The following is a 23,933-nucleotide window of genomic DNA, read 5'->3' on the forward strand; positions in this document are numbered from 1 at the left end:
ACGCGTTGCGTCAAGACATTGCGCAGGTGTCGACAGGCCTGGGATTGCTGAGGGCGGACCAAGACAAGTTCGCTGACCGCATCAAGAACACAGAGTTGGTGCTGGAAAAGCTGGAGCCGGCCCAAAAGGTGACAGATGCTGCGATGGATGACCTCTTGTGTAGAGTAGACCAACTGGAGAGGAGGGTTGAGGATGCAGAAGGGCGCAACAGGCGCAATAACATTCGGGTGGTAGGATTGCTGGAAAAAGTTGAGGGGAGTGACATGGTCTCCTATCTGAAAAAGTGGCTGCGGTATGTGGTGGTCCCTGAGGGCTTGACACACTTTTACACACTGGAGAGAGCTCACAGAGTGCCGGCCAAGCCTCCGGCGCCGGGCCGCCCTCCCCGACCCATGGTTGCGCGCCTGCTGCATTTTAGAGACCGGGATATCATTCTGCGACAAGCCAGGGTGTCTGGCCCGTATAAGGTGGACAACGCTTCGCTCTCTTTTTTCCCCGACTACTCTCAGGAGGTTCAACGGAGCCGCTTTTCCCTCCTGGTGGTCAAGAGAGCCCTTCGCGATGAGGGAGTGCAGTACTCTCTGCTGTTTCCGGCACGTCTGAAAGTGATGGTGGACGGAGTAGCGACTTTATGTGATACACCGGAAGACTCCTAGCAGTGGCTGGAACGATACCGAGAGGGCGAGGACAGCGCTAGCAACTGGGATAAGACTGCTGAGGAGCAACCGAAACCACGCAGGAGTAGGCGCAACCGGAAACGTACATTGAACAAACGTTCCCCACCTGCATCGCAGACAGAGCTGGAGAGACAGGCCGCACTGCAAGCGGTGTCTGTTATTTCTGGAGTGGCGACGGAGGCTCCACTGGTGGACTCAGGCTCCCGGCAGGGGTCAGATGAGGAGGGATCTGGGGGCTCTGATGGGGGCTCTGAAGGGGACCCAGGAGATTTCCCTCAGGTTACTCCACAGACAGCCGATGGCTTGCTGGACAAATGACCCTCCTGGATGCTGCGTGATGTACAGTAAGGGGGCATGTTTGGCCTATGGCATTGGGCCAGTGGGAGGCACTGGGGGAACATTTCCTGGACGATGGGAGGAGCGCTTTCTCTTGTGTTTCAGTTTCATAAACCTTTATTCGATTACCACTTGTTTGCAATCATAAAAAGTACACATTAAAAACAGTAGACATAAACAATTTCAATTTAAAAGAAGAATAATGATTTCTACTTTAGGACGCAAAAGTTTAGAAAAGAGAAATTAAATTAAAATATAAAAATTGTAAAATAAAAGTACGTCAGTTTTAAGGTGGAAGTTTCATGTCAGTCGTAAGCTTGACGTATTTTGATACTAGCTTTTAAAAAAGTGACTATGTACTTCGCAACATGTGGCGAGTCCAAAAGCTGCAAGAAAAGGAATGCAGGGTGACATAGCCTATGACCTGAGGATTGGAGAAGTGGGAGAATCCAGGATTTTCGTGGTGATTTATAATATTTGCAAAAGAAGATAATATGGATTGTTGATTGTGAAGAAACTCCATCACATGGGCAGTTCATGAGAGTGCGAGACCAGTTTTGAACTTCGGGAAAGGAAACTAAATGGAAAAAGGTATTGAAACGAAATCTTGTCAGAAGATATTTCTCGTGGTTAGACAGATAGTAAGTCAGATAGGGTTGCATGCCTTTAACAGTTTGAGTTGCACAGATTTGGTTGTTCGAAGTTTTTGTAATCTCCATCTGATTGTGCAGTTCTCTCAAATGGACCAAGCACATCTTCTTTAACTCTTTTCTGGAGATGTCTTCGACACTAGGTGGATCGTCAAAGTAAGACCTGCGGCCAAGGTCATTGAAAAAGTTCCGCACATAAACCAATCAGGGGATCTTGTGCCAGTTGGTTAAGGCTATACAGTCCGTGATCAAAGATCGTGTCAGATGGCACTCAGGTTTAGACCATATGCGTTGCCACAATAGAATTGGTTGGGAACGAATCGTATCTATAATATATTCCATACCCAGTTCATTGTGTGAAGCATAGTTCGGGGCGCTTGGCGGAAGGGCCAGCAGATATTTCACAAAACCGTTCTCTGTTATCTGTATGGGGTCTATATGGCCGTACCCCCAAACACCTGCACCATAGGTAGCCACACTATGGCATTTAGCATAGTAAATTTTCAGGAGTTCAGGTGGAGCGGGTTTGCCTAACTTTCTCGAGAAGGAGACCAGGGCCGATGTTGCTCGCTGGAAGAGAAGATTTCTACTGGCCGTAGCCTGTCGCCAATTCAAGGAGTCATCCACAAGGATGCCCAGGTATGGATAAACAGAGGTTTTCTCCAGTCTTGTATTGTCCACCAATATTGATTTGGGATTCTTGACCCTGGGACCAATATGCATGGTAAATGTCTTTTTTATATTGATTTTCAGGCCAAGTGAACCCATAAAGCTGCAGTATTTGTTGAGTTGTTTTTGAAGTTGATTCAGCGTTCGGGCTAAGATGACGGAATCATCTGCGTATAGCAGTGTCGGTATTGGACGATGATTTATCTGGGGTAGATCCTGGCTCCCTTCCAACATGGCCTGCTCTAGTCCATTGGTGTAAAGATTGAACAGGAAGGGAGCCAGTACACAACCCTGTCTTACTCCCTTTACTATTGAGAAGGAGCGGGATAGCTCACCGTTGATGCCAAATCTGACACACCCTGTGGCGTCAGAGTAGAGTTCCCGGAGGAAAACTATAAGGGGTGGATCCACTCCGAGATCACTAAGTATTGACCAAAGTTTAGCGTGCTGAACACAGTCAAATGCCGCGCTAAGATCGACATATACGAGAAAGATGTTACCTCCTTTTGCACCTACGTACTTTCCAGTCAAAAGGGCGAGGTTCAGGGCCTGCTCCACGGTCCCAAGACCCTTCTGGAAGCCATATTGCAGGTCGGTCATGATGTTGTTTTCCTGGGCCCAAGATTGTAAGCGGTCCAAGAGCACTCGACCTGCAATTTTGCCCATGGAGTCCAGAAGGGAAATTGGCCTGTAGCAGGCCGGATCGTTACGATCGCCCTTTTTAAAGATGGGGAGCAAGATTGACGTTGACCATGACTGTAGCAGCCCAACAGATGTTACTGCTGCCAGAACCTGAGTAATTATTGGTGACCATAGTTCGATGTTATGGAGAAAAATGTCCAATGGGACTCCGTCTGGACCAGGAGCTTTGCCTGTTTTCAACGCCTTAAGTGCTTTGATGACTTCCACGTAGTTGAAATGGATGTTTATCGGATAGATGTTCTTCTCCAACTTATGGGCTCCGCTATGATCTGTTCCTACTGTGTCTAGTTGAGAATGACCAAAGATTTTAGAAAAATGCATGACCCAATCATCTGCCATGACTGTGACATCTAAATGCTGCCCCTTTGTAGTGTCGGCCAAAAAGGGGGATCTGATGACTTGCCAGAATAGAGCACTGTCCTTACGTTGGCAGCTATCGTGAAGTTGAGCCCAGAAGTTTTTCTTAATTTCTATTCTTCGTTCCCGTCTGGCTATGTTATAGAGTTTCCTTAAATTTGAAATTTCCACTAGGTCCCTCGGGGGTCTATGAAGGGCTTCCTTTAAAGTCGAAAGGGCCTTTCGGCAGGCTGTATCAAACCACCTCGGAGAGGTGGGCTTATTGTTCCTGGGTTTACCAGAAAGTTCCTTTTCAATTATCTTCAAAATATTCTGGAAACTACCCACAATTGTCTGGGGAGTGGAGTCTGGTGATAGGCAGTCAAGTACCCAAGGTTTGGTTTTTCCAAGGACCCTCTCTGTTACTTCCGCCGGGTCTACCTTGGCCCATTTGACTGTGTAGCCATTCAGTTTGTTCATAGTTAATGAGTTTTGTTTTAGATGGCTCAAAGTGAAAGAGTGTGATTTAACCATTTTTGGCTTAACTCTTACGCTAATCGGAAAATGATCGCTGCTAGCATCTGTCCCAGTAGAAAAGTTAGTCACTTGTCACTTGAGAATCTGGGAAGACAGAATGAAATCTATAGTGTTTAAGAAGTCTCTACCATGGAAGGTTGGAGAAAAATCTTTTTGTGGTTCCACTAAATCATTTACAAAGTCCAGTTCTAGGGAAAATATGGACTCATTTAATTTGTTGCCACAAATAGAGTGAGCAAAATGGGACAGAGGACTGCCATGTTCGTCTTGCAGGCCACAGTTTCCATTTTTATAATTGGGACATAGTGGAAGATTAAAATCGCCACCCCAGATTATGTGTACTAAATTGGGATGAGAATCATTTTGCAGGGATGCTAAAAAAGTGGTAATTTCAGTTAGTGTTATTAAACAGTCCATTGTAGCTGAATTATTATAATAATTAATCAGAATATAAGTGCAATCTTTGGTAAAATTTATTTGCAGAATTTGATAAGTCGGGAGTTCTTTTAGCTTCCGAATGGATAAGGAAGGGAGAGTATTGGCAACATAAACCGCGAGACCCCCCTTTGGTCTACCCATAGCTCCCTGGATTGCTGGGATATGGAAAGTTCTATAACCCACTTGATGGTTTGGAGTGATAGACCATGTTTCCTGGAGGCAAAGTATCTGATGTTCCCTTACTGTTTCAAACCACGGCTGCAATGACAACTTGGGATGGTAAACGCTCTAATAGGATCGTGGTAGTTTCAGTAATAATACTCAGATCGTTAGGCTGATGGGAATTTGTGTCAATTGCGCCCGTGGAGGTTACCGGGAAATTGGTCATCGTTTCATTTAAAGTAGCATTGCGAGATTCTGCGGTAGTCCCAGACTGGGAGCTAATGGTAATAGGCAAGATTAATTCTGCTTGGACCTGAGGTTTAGGCGGGTGTGATTGTGAGCCGGGAGTTAATGGGGCGACCGTGGTTTTTGAGGCCTGGATCTTGCTTCTTATGGCCCTTAACGGTCAATCTACCATTTCCAGGCAATCATACCTATTTCCGGTTGGGAGACCCTGCCAACCCTCCATTAGATAGTGGGATCTGCCTTGTTGCCAAGGCTGGTTGTGCCAATCTCTATTCCTATTTCTGTTCCCATAGCTGTAGCTATATCCCACCTGGTTCCACTGTCCTTCCTGGGGATGCTGCCAGTTCGAAATGGGAAGGTATTGGTGTGTGTTCAATGGGGGATAGAAGAAAGAAAGATGTTGGGCGTCAATTCCGCCCTTTTTTCCCAGAGTTGGCCATGAGCAAATATGGTCCACGGTACTTGGATCCCTGCAATTTACTATGATACAGTCACCGTGGATCGATTTGCGTTCATCACCTATCCAGGTTACTCTGCAGACTGTGGAGATCCCGCCAGAATGGTAGGGCTCTAGTGGTCTATTTAGGCTTAGCCACTGCAGGACCTTATTCTTGAGTGACCAGGCAGTTTCATCCATACCTTCAGTTAGTTCAGGAACGCCTGTAAGAATAACCGTGTAAGGGGTTGCCTCCGGTGGGAGGTGCACTGGGCGCCTTGATCGTGGTACCTTTTTGGGTGCCATCGAGGGTTGAGTGACCGTCATTCTAGAAGGTGAGATTGTCGATTTATTATTTGTAGCTTGGTTTGTGGTTGTATCTACTGTTGTATTTGCAGTATTTGCAATTTTTACAGGTCCTGTTCCCGATAGGGTCTGAGGCGAATCAGTAGATATTTTAGCCTTTTGCACACTAGACGCTGGGTGTTGCTGTTGTTTTGCTAATGGAACAGTATGCTTTGATTTTAAAAGGGGTGGAATTGTTTAGTTCCTGCACTGGGTTGTGAATGTTGGGGAACTTTTATAAGGTGAGTAGGATTTCCCTTCCCTTGATTAGGTGGATGTGAGCTCGACACAGTAGGGTGAGTGCGTGATAGAATCGAAATTTGCCTAGCTTACGTAACGGTAAGTTTCAATTCTATTAAGGACACGGAGGCGAGGATTATGCTATATCTTCCTTCGCTTTATTAACATAAAGAAACCACAGCAGCTTAGGAAAAGATATAATAAGAACAAAAAATGCTTTAAACATAAAGCATTAACGTAATGTTCAACAAAAATCAACAACAACTCCCAAGAGTCTCTTTGTTATAATCATAGTCCACAGTCCTTTGTCACTGTTCATCATCCCTATATAACCGGACTTCCCATCATCTTCCTCCTCTTTCTTCGCGCAGATCACGCTTAAACCTCATTGGTCCTGTTTAGCACCGTCGTTGCCTGTCAAAAAAGGAACAGCGTCAGCGAGGTGGCCCAGGAAAAGGCGACAACAAGGCGAGGAGCATTCAGTGAACAACACAGTACTGACAACGTAAAGGAAAACGCTTTACTTACTGCCATACGGGTGGGTAGAGACACCACCGTAGTCCGGGTGGGATAATCCTCGCCTCCGTGTCCTTAATAGAATTGAAACTTACCGTTACGTAAGCTAGGCAAATTTCGATTCTATGTCAGGACCGGAGGCTTCAGATTATGCTAGTTTAAAGCTTACTTACCACCAACTGAGCTAAATCCACCACTGGCTTAAAATAAAACCTCTTGAAGGTGGAATCCGAGGACCAGTCCGCCGCTCGCATAAGGTCCTCCAGACGAGCACCCACCGAGAATGCCTTAGAGGCCATGGCCCCCCTGGCGGAGTGTGCTCCAAAGAGAGAAGTATTGATGCCCGCTTCTTGCATGACCCAACGCACCCACCTAGCGATAGTGGGGGAGGAGACAGCTTTGTGTGGCTTCCGCAGGGCAATCAACAACTGACGCTCGCCCGGAGGGCGAAGATCCAATGTCAGGTCCTCATATGCTTTGAGGCATTGCACAACACACAACTTAGGAGTGTCAGTAAAGGCTGGATAAGAGATGGAACGCGACAACGTCTTAGTGCGTCGACCCACCGTAAAAGTAACCCCCTCCGGGGAAAAAATGCGTGCAGAAACATCCAGCGCGCGCACGTCCGAGACGCGCCTACAAGAGACCAGACATAACAACATGGCTAATTTCGCCGAAAGCTCCTTCAGAGACAGATAAGAATTCGCTGGCCACGATAGGAACAGGTTCAGAACCAAATTGACGTCCCAAAGGACGGAGTACCTGGGCTCAGGCGGCAGTGCGAGGCGAACCGCACGCAGAAGCCGGCACACAAAAGGGTGTTCCCCTACCGGGTGGCCATCGATGTTATCATGGCCCGCAGAAATCGCCGACCGGATAGCATTGATCGTTCTATACGCCAAGCCCTTGTCGGCCAAATGAGCCAGGAAATTCAGCACGGGAACAAGGCCGGCGACCATGGGATCCAAATCCCTTCGTAAACACCAACGCATCCACTTAAGCCAAGCGGATCTGTAACGCTTCGTCGTACTATCGGCCCATGCTTTGGAGAGCAAGTGCTCAGCTGACCCCGAAAGGCCCGGGAGCGTCCAGCGTCTCCTGAGAGCCTCCACGCCACGAGGCGGAGAGTGTTCTGCATGACGAGAGGGTGAGGTTCCCGACCCGGGCTCGTCAGGAGCAGAGGAAACAGGGGGAGTAGGATTGGAAAATCCCAGGAAAGTTCCAGAAGAACCGGAAACCAAACTTGAGACCTCCACAGCGGTGTAACCAACACCAGGTCCGCACCCTGGCGGCGTATTTGAGCCGCCGTTCGCATGATCATGGAGAACGGGGGAAACGCAAACGGCTGTTCCCGACTCCAATCCTGCAAGAACGCGTCCGTGGCCTCCGCCAGAGGGTCCGGCCTCCAGCTGTAAAACCGCGGCAGCTGGTGGTCGAGACGGGACGCGAAGAGGTCCACCGAGAAGGGGCCCCAAAGGGAGTGTAGCCACCGGAAGACTCCCGGATCCAGTTTCCACTGGCTGGCATCCCTGAGATGTCGAGAGTGCCAATCCGCCACCTGATTGGACTGGCCCGGTAGATACTCCGCCGTCACCGCAATGTGACGAGACAGGCAATAATCCCAGAAGTCCTTCGCTAAATCCGCCAATGCGCGGGACCGAGGACCTCCCAGGTGGTTCACATATCGGACCGCCGAGACATTGTCCATCCGTAGCAGGACACAAGCCTTGACCGAATCTTTGGTCCAGCAGCGAACCGCGAAGGAGCCCGCAAGGAGCTCCAAACAATTGATATGCAATTGTTGTTCTTCTGACGACCAGGCGCCGCCGGTGGAAAAATCCCCGCACCGGGCGCCCCAGCCCGACCTGCTGGCGTCGGACTCTATTATTAAGTCCGGGGCCGACCCGAAGATCGCTCGCCCATTCCATGCCTCCATGTGAGACAGCCACCATGACATCTCCTCCTTCACTTCGTCCGTGAGGGGAACCCACTGATCGTAACACATCCCACGGCGCAAATGCTGCGCTTTCAGGCGCTGAAGAGCCCTGTAGTGCAGCGGGCCTGGGAAAATCGCCTGGATGGAGGACGACAGAAGACCCACCACCTTGGCGACATGGCGCAGTGACGTACGATCCCTCGCGACCGTCTGCCGAAGCAGGTGTCGTATCTTTGCGACCTTCCGGCCCGGCAGGCTCAAAACCGCCTGCACCGAGTCCACCACGAAACCTAAAAAGGTGATCTGCTGAGTGGGAACCAAGACTGACTTGGAGCCGTTGACGACGAACCCCAGTCTCTGAAGCAGGCCGACCGCTTGACGCAGCTGTCCTGTCAGCACCTCCGGGCACTGCCCCATGAGGAGGATGTCGTCCAAGTATACTATCATACGGACCCCTTGGCTTCTGAGAAACTCCACTACCGGGTGAAGGACCTTCGTGAAGCACCACGGGGCCGAAGAAAGGCCGAACGGCAGGGCGGTGAATTCGAACACCTGGCCGTCCCACAGGAATTGTAGGAAACGACGATGAGGGGGGTGGATGGGAACGACCAAGTAGGCATCTTTGAGATCCAGTCGCACCATCCAATCCCGAGGGAGGAGCACGTCCCGAAGGAGGTGGATCCCCTCCATCTTGAAGTGACGGTAGACCAACCACCCATTGAATTCCTTGAGATTGATCACAGGCCTCTTGCCCCCATCCGTCTTGTCTACCAAGAAGACGTTGCTGAGGAACCCATGCGGGTGGCGTGTTGATAGGCGGATGGCTCCCTTGCGCAGCAAGTCCGAGACCTCCCCGTCTATCAATCGCGCGTCGGAATCTGAGAAAACCATCGGGCGCGGGGGCCTCACCTGAGTTGGCTGGTCGTGAAACTCTATATGGTAACCTCTCACAGTTTGCAAAACCCAAGCGTCGGCAGTGAGCAACTCCCACTCCCCGTAAAAGCTTGCCAGCCGCCCCCCAATCGGAACTTGATCCAAGCAAAGTACACTTACCGGGGGCATTTCCTTGTCCGGACCTCTTTTGGAATCCTCTTCCACCATAGCGTTGTCCCCTGGTGGGGTAGAAATTGGTGTAGTTGGCCGAGGTCTGGTACTGACCTCTTCCGAAGCCTTGTCCACGGTTGTTGGTCTGCTGACCACGGCCGATCGCGCGGCCCCTGCCGCGACCGGCCCCTCCAGAAAAACGCTGGTGGAACACCCTCTTGATGCTGGACTGTGCCTTGTCCAGCGACGTGAACGTGTTCACGAACTTCCCAAGCTCGCGGATGAAAGGTTCACCGAAGAGGCCGCCCTGGGCCACGGCACCTGCCTCCGACGAGGCCAGGTCCCCCAGCTTCGGGTCCAGCTTAATAAGGAGCGACCGCCGCCGCTCCGTGGACAGGGCACAGTTGGCGTTGCCCAAGAAGACGATCACCCTCTGGGCCCAGTTGGAGAGCACCTCCGGTGAAATGGCGGTGCCATTCGCTCGAGCCTCCTCCGCCATATCGAGGATCTTCGTGGCGGGCCCGACCGCATCCAACAGCTTGTCCTGGCAGGCCCGCCAGGACCGATCGATCCCCTTCCTGGGGTCCTTCATGAATTTCGCCAGGAAGGTGGCCATCTTGGGGTCCAACTCTGGTGTCATGGCCACCTTCCCCTCCAAAGTAGGCCGAGGGCATTCCCCGCGCAGGCAACCCCTCGCCTCCTTCTCCAGGGGCTTGCGCAGCCGGCCCGCGACAAACTTCGCCACCGTCTCCCCCGGGGCCCAGGCCGCGGAACGGGGGTGGACGATCTCGTCCGGGTCCAGCATGCCCGACTCATCTCGGGGCATCTCCTTTCCCGAAGGCGCCGGGAGCCAAGACCGGGTCGACTCCCCGTCGTCATCCGTGTCCGGAGAGTCGTAGATCGGGGAGGCGGGCGCCGTCGACAGGCCGCCCGAAGAGCCAGGGTCCACCAAGGGTGTCGGAGGCACCGCCGTCGCCTTGGCCAGGAAGGCGTCACGAAGACGCTCGAAGGCGCCCTTATCCACGCCTTGGGCCTCCGATGAGGGCCCCTCACCCCGGGGTCTCTTCGGAGCGGGCGGCAACTCGTCGGACGTCCCCGGGAGCACGGGGGACGGCGGCACCTGCGCCGCTGCCAGCTTGGCACACTCCTCCACGATGCGGGCCGAAAGGCGGTCCTCCATGGGCCCTACCACCTCCGTCACACAACGATAGATGGAGTTGTCCACCGCCTGATAAAACTCATCATCCTGCAGATAGGGGCAGGCCTCCTCCTCATACTCCCCTTCCATCTCGGAACCAAGGGCAAATGCGGGGCACCCAGGAGGGCGGCAACCGAGAAAGTTCTCGAATGTGGGCAGGCCCAGCGGCTGCGATCACGTTTTGGGCCAGCTGACGTGGCAGGTGGGCTGCACCAACCCCCAAGCGCGCAGACCCTCCTCGCCGGGACCGGGTCTACGTACCCCTCAAGCGCGCTAGGCCACACACGAATAAAGAGGTGCACAGATCTCGCCCGAAGGCGATTCACGCGGTCACAACCGCCATACAGACCCCAAAGGGCGTCAAGTTTGTGAAAGTACAGACCCGGATCACCAGGTGTCAGAGGGGTACGCGAGGGTCGGCCCCTGCGCAAGCAGACCCCACGGCGCGGCTCCTCGTACCGCGGAGGCGCGCCGGAGGGTCGGCGAGGCGACAGGCCGCCCCCTTGCGGTCTATGTACACACCGCACACAAGTGGGAAAAAAGTCGCGTAGGAACGGAAGAACGTTCCCGCAACTAGGGGACTCTGAAAGGAAATAAACCATGCAAGGAGTCCCCAAAGACCGCAAGACAATCAATCACAATAAAAGAAGACAAATAGAAAAGCACTTATCTGGCTGCGGGAGCAGCGAAGAAAGAGGAGGAAGATGATGGGAAGTCCGGTTATATAGGGATGATGAACAGTGACAAAGGACTGTGGACTATGATTATAACAAAGAGACTCTTGGGAGTTGTTGTTGATTTTTGTTGAACATTACGTTAATGCTTTATGTTTAAAGCATTTTTTGTTCTTATTATATCTTTTCCTAAGCTGCTGTGGTTTCTTTATGTTAATAAAGCGAAGGAAGATATAGCATAATCTGAAGCCTCCGGTCCTGACATAGAATTGCTATTTGGGCTTCCAAATTCCTTACACTAATTTGTATAGGTTTTACATTTTGGGAGAAAAGCTCTTTGATTGTGGTTAATATATGCGAAGTAGATTTACAAACTTTGCATGAGTTATCTATATCCTCTACAATAATGGTAGGTGCTATGGAGTTATTTTTAATTGGTGCATTTGTACTTGGTTGTGTGGGCTGTAGGAACCGATCCCTCCCAGATTCCAAAGGGGTGTCGGGTGCCACTACATTACCGCATGGCTTGATGTTTCCTCGTTTAGGGATGGCTCCTTCCCTCACTCCCCGGGGTTGCCTATCTGTGGTTGATTCCAATGTGTCCTGTATTTGACAAGCCTCTAAATCCGGGGTAATCTCTAAATCGTCTTACAAAAGAGAGTCAGACTCTGATTGAGTTACAGATAGATCTACTGAGCATGGTACTGTATGAATATCTGCAACCGTAGCAGATGGTGAGAGAATAGCAGTGGTAGGAGCTTGTTGGATGGGGGAAGCCGCGGTAGCCAAAAGGCCCATGGAGGAGCGTTTCGCTTTCATGAGATCTAAAGATACTCTGCGTTCCAGAAGGGAAATACTATGCTCGATGGCCTCGTTGATCCCGGAGATAAATTGATCTATAGGGCGTGTAATCTGGGCTACAGCCAGTGCAGATTTTGTTTTGCTTCTGGTTCTTCCAGGCATGATGGGTAAATGCGAAAACAAAGTACAGAAACGTGTCGGAATAAACAATAGGAATCAAGGGGGGTGGCCCGGTCCGGTCCCTACCGGTCACTAACGGGCAACAATGGGCCCGCCCTTGGCCCGGGCTTCGCCCGGCGTCCCGCGAGGCGGGGCTGATGCTGGTTTTCTGCGCCTCCTGGCGCTCCCCGCTGACGCTGGACTCTGCAAGGGCTTATGGGTCTTGTAGTTGCCCCTCGCCGGTCTCTGCTCGGCGGCCCCCGCTCTTGATGGATTTACGAGCGGCCGGGCAGGGGAGACTGGCGGGCGGGTCCAGGCGGGAATCGAGGGGTCAAGGAAGAAGATTTTGGCCACAGTTGTAGCACAGAGCAGCTAGGGCAAAGCAATGCAAACAGGAAGTTCCCCCGCTCAGTGGCGCTGATGCTGGTTTTCTGCGCCCCCTGGCACTCCCCGCTGACGCTGGACTCCGCAAGGGCTTATGGGTCTTGTAGTTGCCCCTCGCCGGTCTCCGCTCGGCGGCCCCCACTCTTGATGGATTTACGAGCGGCCGGGCAGGGGAGACTGGCGGGCGGGTCCAGGCGGGAATCGAGGGGTCAAGGAAGAAGATTTTGGCCACAGTTGTAGCACACAGCAGCTAGGGCAAAGCAATGCAAACAGGAAGTTCCCCCGCTCAGTGGCGCTGATGCTGGTTCTCTGCGCCTCCTGGCGCTCCCCGCTGACGCTGGACTCCGCAAGGGCTTATGGGTCTTGTAGTTGCCCCTCGCCGGTCTCCGCTCGGCGGCCCCCGCTCTTGATGGATTTACGAGCGGCCGGGCAGGGGAGACTGGCGGGCGGGTCCAGGCGGTAATCGAGGGGTCAAGGAAGAAGATTTTGGCCACAGTTGTAGCACACAGCAGCTAGGGCAAAGCAATGCAAACAGGAAGTTCCCCCGCTCAGTGGCGCTGATGCTGGTTTTCTGCGCCTCCTGGCGCTCCCCGCTGACGCTGGACTCCGCAAGGGCTTATGGGTCTTGTAGTTGCCCCTCGCCGGTCTCCGCTCGGCGGCCCCCGCTCTTGATGGATTTACGAGCGGCCGGGCAGGGGAGACTGGCGGGCGGGTCCAGGCGGGAATCGAGGGGTCAAGGAAGAAGATTTTGGCCACAGTTGTAGCACACAGCAGCTAGGGCAAAGCAATGCAAACAGGACTTTCTCTTGTGATGAAGGGGGACCGCCGGGGAGGAGGGGGGGCGCTGGGGGAGAGGGGGTGCGCATGGGGTGGGACCCTGCTGAGGTGGGGAGGTTAACATATACGAGATCGGACTGACACGTTGTGATAGGCTGATTGTTGTCCAGCTCAGCCGGTGAAGGGTCACCCCCTCTACCTGACATAATTTGTGAGTCTCTGGTTGTTACCAGAGTTTTCCCCGTTAGCGGGGGCGGGGTTTGGATGGGTAACACCTGTTTGGCGCCTGTTCTGGGGGAGGGTGGGATGAGGGCTTGTTGGGGTTGTTTCAAGTTGAGGGGGTTTGTCAGTGTGCCCGTTAGGTTGTGCGGGGTTGGGTCCAGCTGTATACTTCCGTATGGCGACCAGACTTGAATTTAAATGTATTACTTGGAATGTGCGAGGACTCAACTTAATGCGAAATAAAGTGCATGCATATTTGGTCCGCAAGGGGGTCCAGGTGGCTTTTTTACAAGAAACACACATTAATCAGGTAGAAGGGTAGGCTCTGCAGCGGAGATGGAGGGGGCAACTCTTTTATACCACTTATTCCGCTTATGCCAGGGGACCTTGATCTGGGTGCGCGCTGGAGTCCCCTTTCAGCCCATGACCACGGTGGTAGACTCGGAAGGAAGGTTTGTAGCTGTGTTAGGACGTCTGGATGGCCGAGATGTTACGCTTTGCAGTGTTTATGTTCTGAATTCTGATCAGGCAGCGTTCTGTTCGAGACTCTCAGGGAGGTTGGCGTCCTTATTGGTGGGCACGGTGCTTATGAGGGGGGACTTCAATTCGGTGGTGGACGTGGAGTTAGATCGTTCCCATCCCCCGCTGGCACAATCAGTGGTGCGCAGAGTAGCTAAGGCGTGACAGAGTTGGCAGGAAGAGTGGGGCCTCATAGACGCCTGGCGGACACATCATCCCGCAGATAGGGATTATTCATTCTATTTCGCACCCCATGACCTTCATGTGTGCCTTGATACTGTTCTTTGCACGCTTGGGGCCCAGGAACTCACAAATCACAACGAGTACCTGGAGAGAACCATCTCGGATCATAGCCCTTGCTTGATCACGGTCCTCTGGTCGCGACAGCGGCAGGCGGTTCCCACATGGAGACTGAACCCGATGGCACTGGAGGACCCGGTGTTTAGTGCGGAGGTCAGGGAGGGCATTGAACACTACTTTCAGGAGAACTCGGGAACGGCGACATCTAGGGCACATGAGTGGGATGCCTTCAAGGTTGTGATACAGGGCGTATGTCTCTCGTCCACAGCGGGGGCACGTTGGACCCTGTTATGCGACATAGAGCGGGAGGAGACCTGCCTGCGCCAGGCGGAGAGAGATAGCAATGTCGCTGCGGGCAGTCAGGAGGAGGTGCTGGCGGCGAGGGAGCGGGTGGCCACTCAGGTTGAGAGACTCCGCTGCTTCGATTACAGAGAATACATGGTACGTGCGCATGCGGAGAGGGACAGGGTGGGAACGCTGCTTGCATGGCTGGCCAACCCAAACACTAGGGGCAATCCAATAGTATCACTGGCTACGCCTACGGGGGGTCCGGTCTACTCACAGAAAGAGATCAATGACCAATTCCTGGATTATTACACGACACTCTATCAGAGCAGGTTGAAGGTGCCACCAGATGGTCTGGATACTTTCCTGGAGGAGGCACAGCTTCCGCGGTTAGAATCGGAACAGAGCGACGCGCTGGGTGCTGTTATTTCCCTGGGGGAGATTAGAGCAGCGATTAAGCAAATGGCCAGGAAAAAGACACCGGGGGCGGACGGCTTACCGGTGGAGTTTTACACCACATATATTGACCTTCTTGCACCACAGTTACACCTGGTGTACGGAGAGGCTTGGGAACTGGGCAGGTTGCCGCCATCAGCTAGAGAGGCGATTATAGTGCCGCTACTGAAGAAGGGCGGGTTGCCCACGGCAAGGACAGCTTATCACCCGCTCTCAATGTTCACAGTGGACTATAAGGTGCTAAGCAGGATCTTGGCCACGCGGCTCTCGGATCACATGCGTACACTAGTGCACCCAGATCAGTCGGGCTTCATCCCCACGCGGAACACGGCGACGTGTATACAGCGACTGGTGCGGATCATGGGGGTGGAAGGAGATGGTCCGTCGGGCGCGGCGGTGCTATCAGTAGATATCGAAAAAGCGTTCGATAGTGTGGAGTGGTCGTACCTGTTCCGTGTGGTTCGCAGTTTCGGACTGGGGGATAATTTCATCCGTTGGACGCAGCTGCTGTACAACTCCGCTACGGCCAGAGTTCGTACAGGCCGTTCTGTGTCGGCGACGTGCCCGGTGGAGAGAGGTACCCGACAGGGCTGTTCCCTGTCTCCGCTTTTATTTGCGCTGGCGATCGAGCCATTGGCAGCACGGGCCCGGCAGGAACGACACTATGAGGGGGTGCTGTTGCGTGGTGAAATGCATTATATCTCCTTATATGCAGATGACCTCTTGCTATACCTGTCTGACGTGGAGGACTCAGTGCGAGGGGCCCGAACCCTCCTCCGGGAGTTTGGCGGTCTATCAGGGCTGCAGGTTAACTTGACCAAGACCTGTCTATTCCCATTGGCTCCGGATTGCACCCGGCCCTCGACACTGGAGGGCCTGCACTGGGAATCGGAGTGCCTACCATATCTGGGTGTCCGCATCTATCATACCCACTCGCACCTTTATGAGGGAAATGTAGGCGGAGCGCTGAGGGGAATGAGAGGCAGTATGGGGTTTTGGCGCACCCTCCCGCTGTCGGTAGCTGGACGAATAGCGTTGCTAAAGATGGTGGTTCTTCCGCGGTTGCTATATTTCTTTCGCACATTACCGGTGTGGATTCCGACTTCCTTTTTCAGGACGCTACGATCGATGGTGATAGGGTTCATCTGGGGCTCTGGCAGAAGGCGAGCTGCACTGAACACCCTGCTACGACCACGGGAGGAAGGGGGGCTGGCAGTGCCAGATTTCGAATGGTATTACCTGGCGGCACAGCTGCAGTGGCTTACACAGGCGGTGGCACGTGAGTTTAGAGGCCCAGATGGACCACAGGGCAGAGTTATTCCGCGCCACGTCTTGTCCTTCATAGTGCTCCAGCAGAAACTCAGGCTGGATCAACTCACTCTTGAAGAGCGTACTATCCGACAATGCTGGCTGCGTAGCTAGAAACGAGCGGGAATCCCCGTCCCGTACGCGCCGAAGATCCCTCTGGGCATGTGTACCGCCATTCCGCATGGCGGGGATTGGTCGGCACTAGCGGGCTGGGAAGAGTGTGGAGTCCACGTGATAGGGGACTTGTATAGGGATGGTGCATTGCTGCCATTCCAAGAGCTGCAGAGTGCCTTTGATTTGCCAAGGGGAGACTTTTTGCTGCATGCCGCTCTAGTATCGGGAATCCAGAAACAGTGGAGAATGGGCCTGGTGGAACCTCCCACGTCGATGGGCTGTCAATATGTCACGATGGCTGCTGGCACCTTCAAGGCTTTCACCTGCTTATACAGGAGATTGGCATTGGAGGGACTACCGCCCCTGGATAGGTTAAAGGGGCACTGGGAAGAGGACCTCGGCCAGTCGATACCTGAGACGACCTGGCTGCAGCTAGTGCGGAGGGCCTGGAAGGGCACGTGCAATGTCCGGTTTCAATTGGTTCAATATTTCACGCTACACAGGGCTTATCTGACGCCGGTCAAAATTCAACAAGTTTTTGGGGGAACTCATTCAATGTGTGCCCGATGTAATGCGGAGGGTGCTGATTTTGGTCATATGTTTTGGTCTTGCGCAGGGCTGGGTACATATTGGACCGATGTCGTGGCATGCCTGAACAGGGTAACAGAGCGTCAGATTGAAGTAGGAATGGGGACTTGCTTTTACTTTGGTTCCCACACACACCCGCCACAAAAATCACAAGTACATTTTTTGATCTGGGGCTGATTATGGCAAAAAGGGAACTCACCATGCACTGGAAGTCAAGAGTGGGACCCAGCTTTCTGAGATGGCGAGGGAGCTTCCAACAATGGGCAAGCAGCGAAGGGACGCTCAGACTACAATTAGCCAGACGCACCTCCAATGACAAGGCGCTAGACGCGGCCAGGGTGTGGTGCGCGCTGGTAGTGGAGCGTCAGTCTACAGCAGAGGCAGATGAAGGGGATGGGGGGGATGCGTTGTAATAGTTGTATACCGCCAGCGAGTCAGGAACTTGCGACTGGGGCGGGGAACACCGGGGACCATACGGGAGATGGGGCCAACTAGAACCTGGAACTTCACCACACGTGACGGTTACTGCATATTAGGCTGAGGGGTGAGGCGAACCTGGCATAGAGACATGGAGCACACCTGTGCATTTAGTTGGGGTCACTGGACTCCTGATTGGATGTAGTGGTACATAAACTCGGGAGGGAGTTGGGTACCGGAGCACGAAGGGTTTATGTCATTTCATAGGGGGAATAGAGGAGCGCACACTGACAAGGGGGGGGTGGGGGCAGAGGGGGAGGCGGGAGGGGGAGTTAGGTAGGGACACTGGATATCGAGTACTGTTGATTTGCATTCTGAAGATAGGCCCATTGCAATGATGGTCCAGACTGAACTGTATGATTGTAAGATGACTGAAGAAAAGTTAATAAAAATCTGTTTTAAAAAAGTGGATCACCCCTGAGTCAAGGAAGACAGTCACCCACGCACTCATCACCAGCAGACTGGACTATGGAAACGCACGCTGGCATCAACAAGTCCCTACTCCGCAAACTCCAGACAATACAGAACACCACCGCCAGACTCGTCCTCAGCATCCCCAGACACGAACACATCAGTCAACACCTACGAAGTCTCCACTGGCTCCCCGTGGAGATTATTATTATTATTATATTTAATTTTATAGAGCGCACAGCTACCCTGAGGTTTCCCGGCGCTAAACCAATAAGGAGAGTGTACAGTAGCAGAAATTAAAGATCAAAGAGCCACGTTTTGACATCCCTTCTGAATTTTAGATAGTTGGATTCCGTCCGAATGGAAAGAGGAAGAGAATTCCACAGGGATGGGGCCAGAAAAGCAAAAGATCGACCTCCCATCCTCACTCATGACTACAAATGCCTACACAACAACGGATCCAAATACCTCAATGACAGAATCAACTTCCACATACCCAAAAGAAACCTCTGATCTTCCAACCTCACACTGACCGAAACCCCACGCATCCACAGAGCCAGAGTAGGCGGAAGATCCTTCTCTCACATTGCAGCCAAGACCTGGAACGAGCTACCGGCAGACATCAGACGCGTCCCCTCCCTGAACACCTTCAGGAAGACCATTCAGCTAAACGGATCCGTGGAAACCCCCTCAGCGCCTTGAGACCCTCACAGGTGAGTAGCGCGCTTAAAATTCCCTGATTGATTGATTGATAGTAACTGAATTTTCAATCTGTTTAAACACAAACTGGACCACAAAAGTAGGCTGCAACATCTTTAGGTTATCCATCTCAGGATGGTTGCTAGTGGACAGACAAATTTCCATTTCTAGTTCTTTACCTAGAGCGGACCCACATTTTGAAAAACAAACTGAGATCCTTCATCAGTGACTAGACCCTGTGTAACACCATGTACTTGCATAAAATACTGTGAATACATCTGTGCCAACTGTTTAGATGTGGGTGTACCAGGAAGAGCGGCTAAGTAATTCATCTTAGTTAAATGGTCCCCCACCACTAGATTTACTGTGAGCTTTGACTCTTGGTAAATCTGCAGCAAAACCAATCAACATTGTATTCCAAGGTCAGGGTAGAACCAAGAATGTTGATTCACCAAAATGCCAGAGATATCAGAGACATCACACACCTTTTGACATCACAGGAAGTCACATCATGTGACCTTTGTCCACACATATTTCCAGGAAGTGATGTCACATTACCTTGATGACATCAAGATAATTGATTTCAGAGAAGTTCAATAGCAATTGCATGATTGATAAAACAGTGAAACACAGGCAAATGTCTATTGTAGATTACACTCATGTCAGTGTGCTAACATGATGTGCCAGGAGAACATGACACATTACTCTCTGTATTGTATTAAGGATTATTTGTTCACCTGATGAGGATACACTATGGGAAATATTAAATCATGGATGTTTGTGGTATAAAAAATTTAGGTTTCAATTGCTGATCCCAGTGCGCAAAACGCAGCAGCAAGGTTGATACTAGACATTCCCAAATACGAACCAATATCGTACAGACTGAGGGATCTCCACTGGCTGCCAGTGGGCAAAAGAATTATATTCAAGTCTCAATGTCTTGCATTTAAGGCATTACAGTGGAAAGGACCCCTTTATCTCAGAACACATCTTAGGAAATACTTACCCTCTAGAAATCTACGATCAGCACAGGCTCAGCTATTGGTAGTTCCTAGGTACAGACAGCTACGCTGGGGAGGGAGGAGCTTTGTCTTCGGCACGGCTAAGGTATGAAACTCCCTTCCCTTAGAGATTAAAAACAGCAACTCTCTGATGATGTTCAGAAAACAGCTGAAAACTTGGCTGTTTAAAAATTAATTAGGCATTCAGAATTGGATCTAGTCGGTACTCTAGTCCGCAGACTATTCCAGCGCCAAGACGCCTTTGGGCATTCGCTGCGCTTTATAAAATGTAAAATCAAATCAAATAAAATCAAATCAAAACAGAGATCAGCACTGGGAACCTAAATTGTTTATGTCACAAACAGTTATCTATACTACTATTATAAAGAGAGAACACGCACCTTTGAGCCAGGTAAACTCGGGAACCACAGCGCCAATCCACACACCCGATACATTGTAGAAATTGTCAGGGTGTGCAGATGGATATAGGCTATAAAAAATAAAAAAAAACGTACATTTAAAAATATAACTTTTAAAAAAAAGTAGTGCCCTGGAAGTAGCGCCGGCCGCGACGCTGCTCTGGCCGCGACGTGGCGATGGCCGCGACGTGCGTGATGACGAGGAGGAGAGACATGGAGCTGCGGTGAAGTGAGGAGCGCGGGCGCGTCATGGCGAAGAGGAGCAGCGGTGAAGTGAAGATCGCGGGAAGGAGCGGCAGCTCAGGTAAAGTAAATGCTGATTGAAATCGAGGTGGGAGGCGGGAGGCGGGAGGTGGGAGGGGGCGGCGGGGGGCGGGAGCGGGTGTGCACAGAGGGACAGGCGGGAGGAGTGGGGGCGGGAGGGAGTCGGGGCGGGAGGGAGTCGGGACGGGAGGGGGTCGGGCGGGAGCGGGTGTACTGCCCCAGCCCCTTTCTGCCCCAGGCAACGCTGGGGCGGGCTGCTAGTGATTTAAAAATTCCCCTACTGTATAGTGCAAACAGAAATGTATTGATAAATCAAAGGGACATTTAAAAAAGAGATTTAATAAAACAATAGCAGTTATGTCCACATTTATTAATCAATGTCGGTCATATATTTAATATTAACTATGTTATTGGCTTATATTATTCCTTATTGTTATACACTTTGATTTATGATCAATTAAAAGTCAGAGAGCAAAAGATTGTATTCACACACATTATTTTTATTTACAATAATGAAACAGGTCAACAATTTATTTACAAATACATTTGGATTGTATTCATTTTCTATTTATACAGAATAGTGCACAATGCAGTGCTAAATCTATTTACTTTACAAAACCTAAACAGTAATGTCTGGGTCCTAGCAGAAGCTGCACAATGTAAACAGTGCGCATCAAGACAATGTTTACCATCTGTTCTTGCAGTAGCAGCTAATGATCTCTGAAAGTGGTTGGGGTAATACTTGCCCTCAATAGCACTGAATGAGCCTGAATTCTTCCAGGGATGGTTCTCAGAAGTTCTCCCCCGACCCTGATAATTTCTTTTTAAAGTGGGGTCAAATACAGCATTATAAACACAACTTTAGAATAATTTGCTGAGGAACCATAGGCTTTGACAGGGCACATATTAAATATTCAGGTTCTTTCATGGAGTGTCAAGCCAATGGATCCTGACAATCACCATGAGTTGCTCCATTGTTTTCAAAATGTGCACAGGAGGTCCTATATGTCGCAAATACTTCCATTGTGCCAGTATTTTGTCATTGTTTCTGTTTGTCTTGTATGTCATTTTTAAAATGGGTGCCCCCTTATGGCAAAAATGACATACAATATGCCAGTGACAGAACGTTGCCATAAGTATCAATTACCTATAGTATGTCAAGGCATGAATTTGTCATGGTTACACCCTCCCATACGCCATGGTTGACGTCCCATGTGCAAAGAATTACTTGCAGGGGGCCAGCACCAGTGTTTTTCCACAGATGCACCTATGCCGAAAACATTCACCAGCATGCCAGCACTAGCATTTTGCCAGCAGTGATCCATATGCCAAGTATTACCACTAGGATGTCAGTGTCAGTATTTTGTCACAGCTGCCCATTATGCTAAGATCTAGTGTACCAGCATTTTGTTAGAGGTGCCTCTATAAATCAATAATTACCTTCAGTATATCAGGGTCATGGGCTGGCTGGCAAGCATACCATCACATATATGCTTGTTTATATCCAATCACTCACTCACTCACTCACTCACTCACTCACTCACTCACTCACTCACTCACTCACTCACTCACTCACTCACTCTCATTAATTATATTACACATACCCTACTCTCACTGATTCATCCTCACTCGTTCACACTCACTTAAGTCTTACGCAGTGATATTCACTTACACTCATTTGCATTGACTCTTGCTCTTGGTTTCACTCAGTCTCACTTATTCTCACTCTCTCTGACTCATTCCCACATTTACTCATATGCTCTCGCTCACTCACACTCACTCGCACTTACTCTTACTTAAACAATCTCACATATTCTCACTCACTCTGACACACTCATTCTCACTCATACTCCAACACTTTGCAAACTCATTTTTACTCCATCATTTTATTCTCTCACTCACTTGCAGTTACTCTTACTCTCATTCATTCTCATTCAGGCTGACACACTCATACTTACTTACTGAAGCTCAGTTTCACTCAATCTCTCCACAACACCTATCACTCACTCTCACTCACTTTCAATTGCACACCTACACCCACATGTATACACACTGTCTGCACATACATGCACTCTCTCACACAAACACACTCCTACCCGCATAAGAACACACAATATACATTGAAGGCATTTCTTAACTACATCATCTTCTGGTGAAGGTCCCTCTCCAGCTCCCAGTGCGCCATCTTTTATTGCTATTCTTCATTTTAGTATAGTAAAAGAGAGAGAAAACACGGAGTTTGGCACTCCTATGTCCCTATGGGCAAATCATCCCTGTGTTCATGGACTCCAGTCCTGGAAGCAGAGGTCAGCCCGGGACCAGGGTTCAATTCCCGGCTAGGCGGGTCTTGAGTACAAAAATGTCCACGGACTCGACAATTCTCGCTCCGGTGCCTACTCGATTCATGGGTTCACACTCTGCGACTCTGGGCAATAGCTTGCTTAATCTCCACAACGGCCCCTCGTGGTGGGATGCCTGGCTTTCACCTTGTGGATACCCTGCCAGGGTTATCTCACAGGAGAATACCAGGACGGGCTCCCTAAGCAAGCGCTTAGATACCGGGTCGGTGATTTGTGCTATATAAATACATGTACATTTACATTTACATTTACATTTAGTCCTCTATAGCTGCATAAGACAGCTCTTCCAGGCATCGGCCAGGTTGCTCGTGATCCGCAGTAACTAAAAACAGTTTTGGGGTCAGCTCAGGGGGCGTCATACCAGGCTTTGCCAACTGCTCATGCGTGGCCCGAGGTGCCAGAGATCATAATGGGCAAACTAGGGGTCACAACTCAGACCCCTTACCACCCTTAAATGATGTCAATGGAGGAATCTAGTTTTCACCTGGCTGTCACCTTTCACTAAGCAGTGTCTCTGCCATCAGACTCTTAAAAGTTGGAGATATACATCTTCAATCTTTTACAAAATATCCTGATCCTCCACAATACAAACACAAACCATTTAAACACTTTCATTCCCTTTTTTTAATATTGCCCCACTTATGCTGCCGAACTGTATTGGCTCAGAAGTCACCACAATTCTGTTCTCTTCTGTCTTAAGCTGGACTACTAGAACCTTTTTCTTTTCTGCAATGACTTTCAGATAAGCAGTGATTAAACTGTATCAGTATTTCAATGAGCTCATCACAGTTGGTGTCAAGATGCACTAACATTGCAATCCAGATCCAATGAGAGAAATGTGAACTTCCACACTTCTCTAAACCTACTACCAACCTTACACTAACAATAAGCAGGTTAGTAGCAGATCTGTGGAAAGGGAGAAAAAGAGACCCTTAACATCGTCACACTGCCTGGTTGCACAGCCGGACTTGATCCACCTTGCAGGAGTGTTGATATCTAAAGACAAGAGAAGACATTTAGTGTGGCTATAGTATCAACTTTAGCATCTAACATATGATATTTTAAGTGATATATCTGCTGACAATCTCTGTGTTTCCAAATCACTATTCTTGGATGAACCTCCATATTTTTACTGAACTAAAATGTAATTAAATTTGATATGCTAGTTGCAAACATTTATAGTAATTATATGGTGTTTGCTATAGAACTACATTCAATATGATATAATAGCATGTTATTGTTACGGT

General features: G+C 50.4%; 1 long non-coding RNA gene across 1 annotated transcript in view; it reads right to left on the minus strand.

The window, feature by feature from the left end:
• Positions 1-23,376: 23,376 nt before the first annotated feature.
• The window catches only part of LOC147709433 (uncharacterized), a 90,031-nt gene continuing 89,474 nt past the window's right edge, over positions 23,377-23,933 (minus strand). The window contains exon 3 of the long non-coding RNA XR_015296551.1: positions 23,377-23,682. This is a non-coding gene — a long non-coding RNA (uncharacterized LOC147709433). The remainder of the gene's footprint in view (positions 23,683-23,933) is intronic.

This window comes from Lissotriton vulgaris, chromosome 6, assembly GCF_964263255.1.
Source record: "Lissotriton vulgaris chromosome 6, aLisVul1.2, whole genome shotgun sequence".
Classification (NCBI taxonomy): domain Eukaryota; kingdom Metazoa; phylum Chordata; class Amphibia; order Caudata; family Salamandridae; genus Lissotriton; species Lissotriton vulgaris.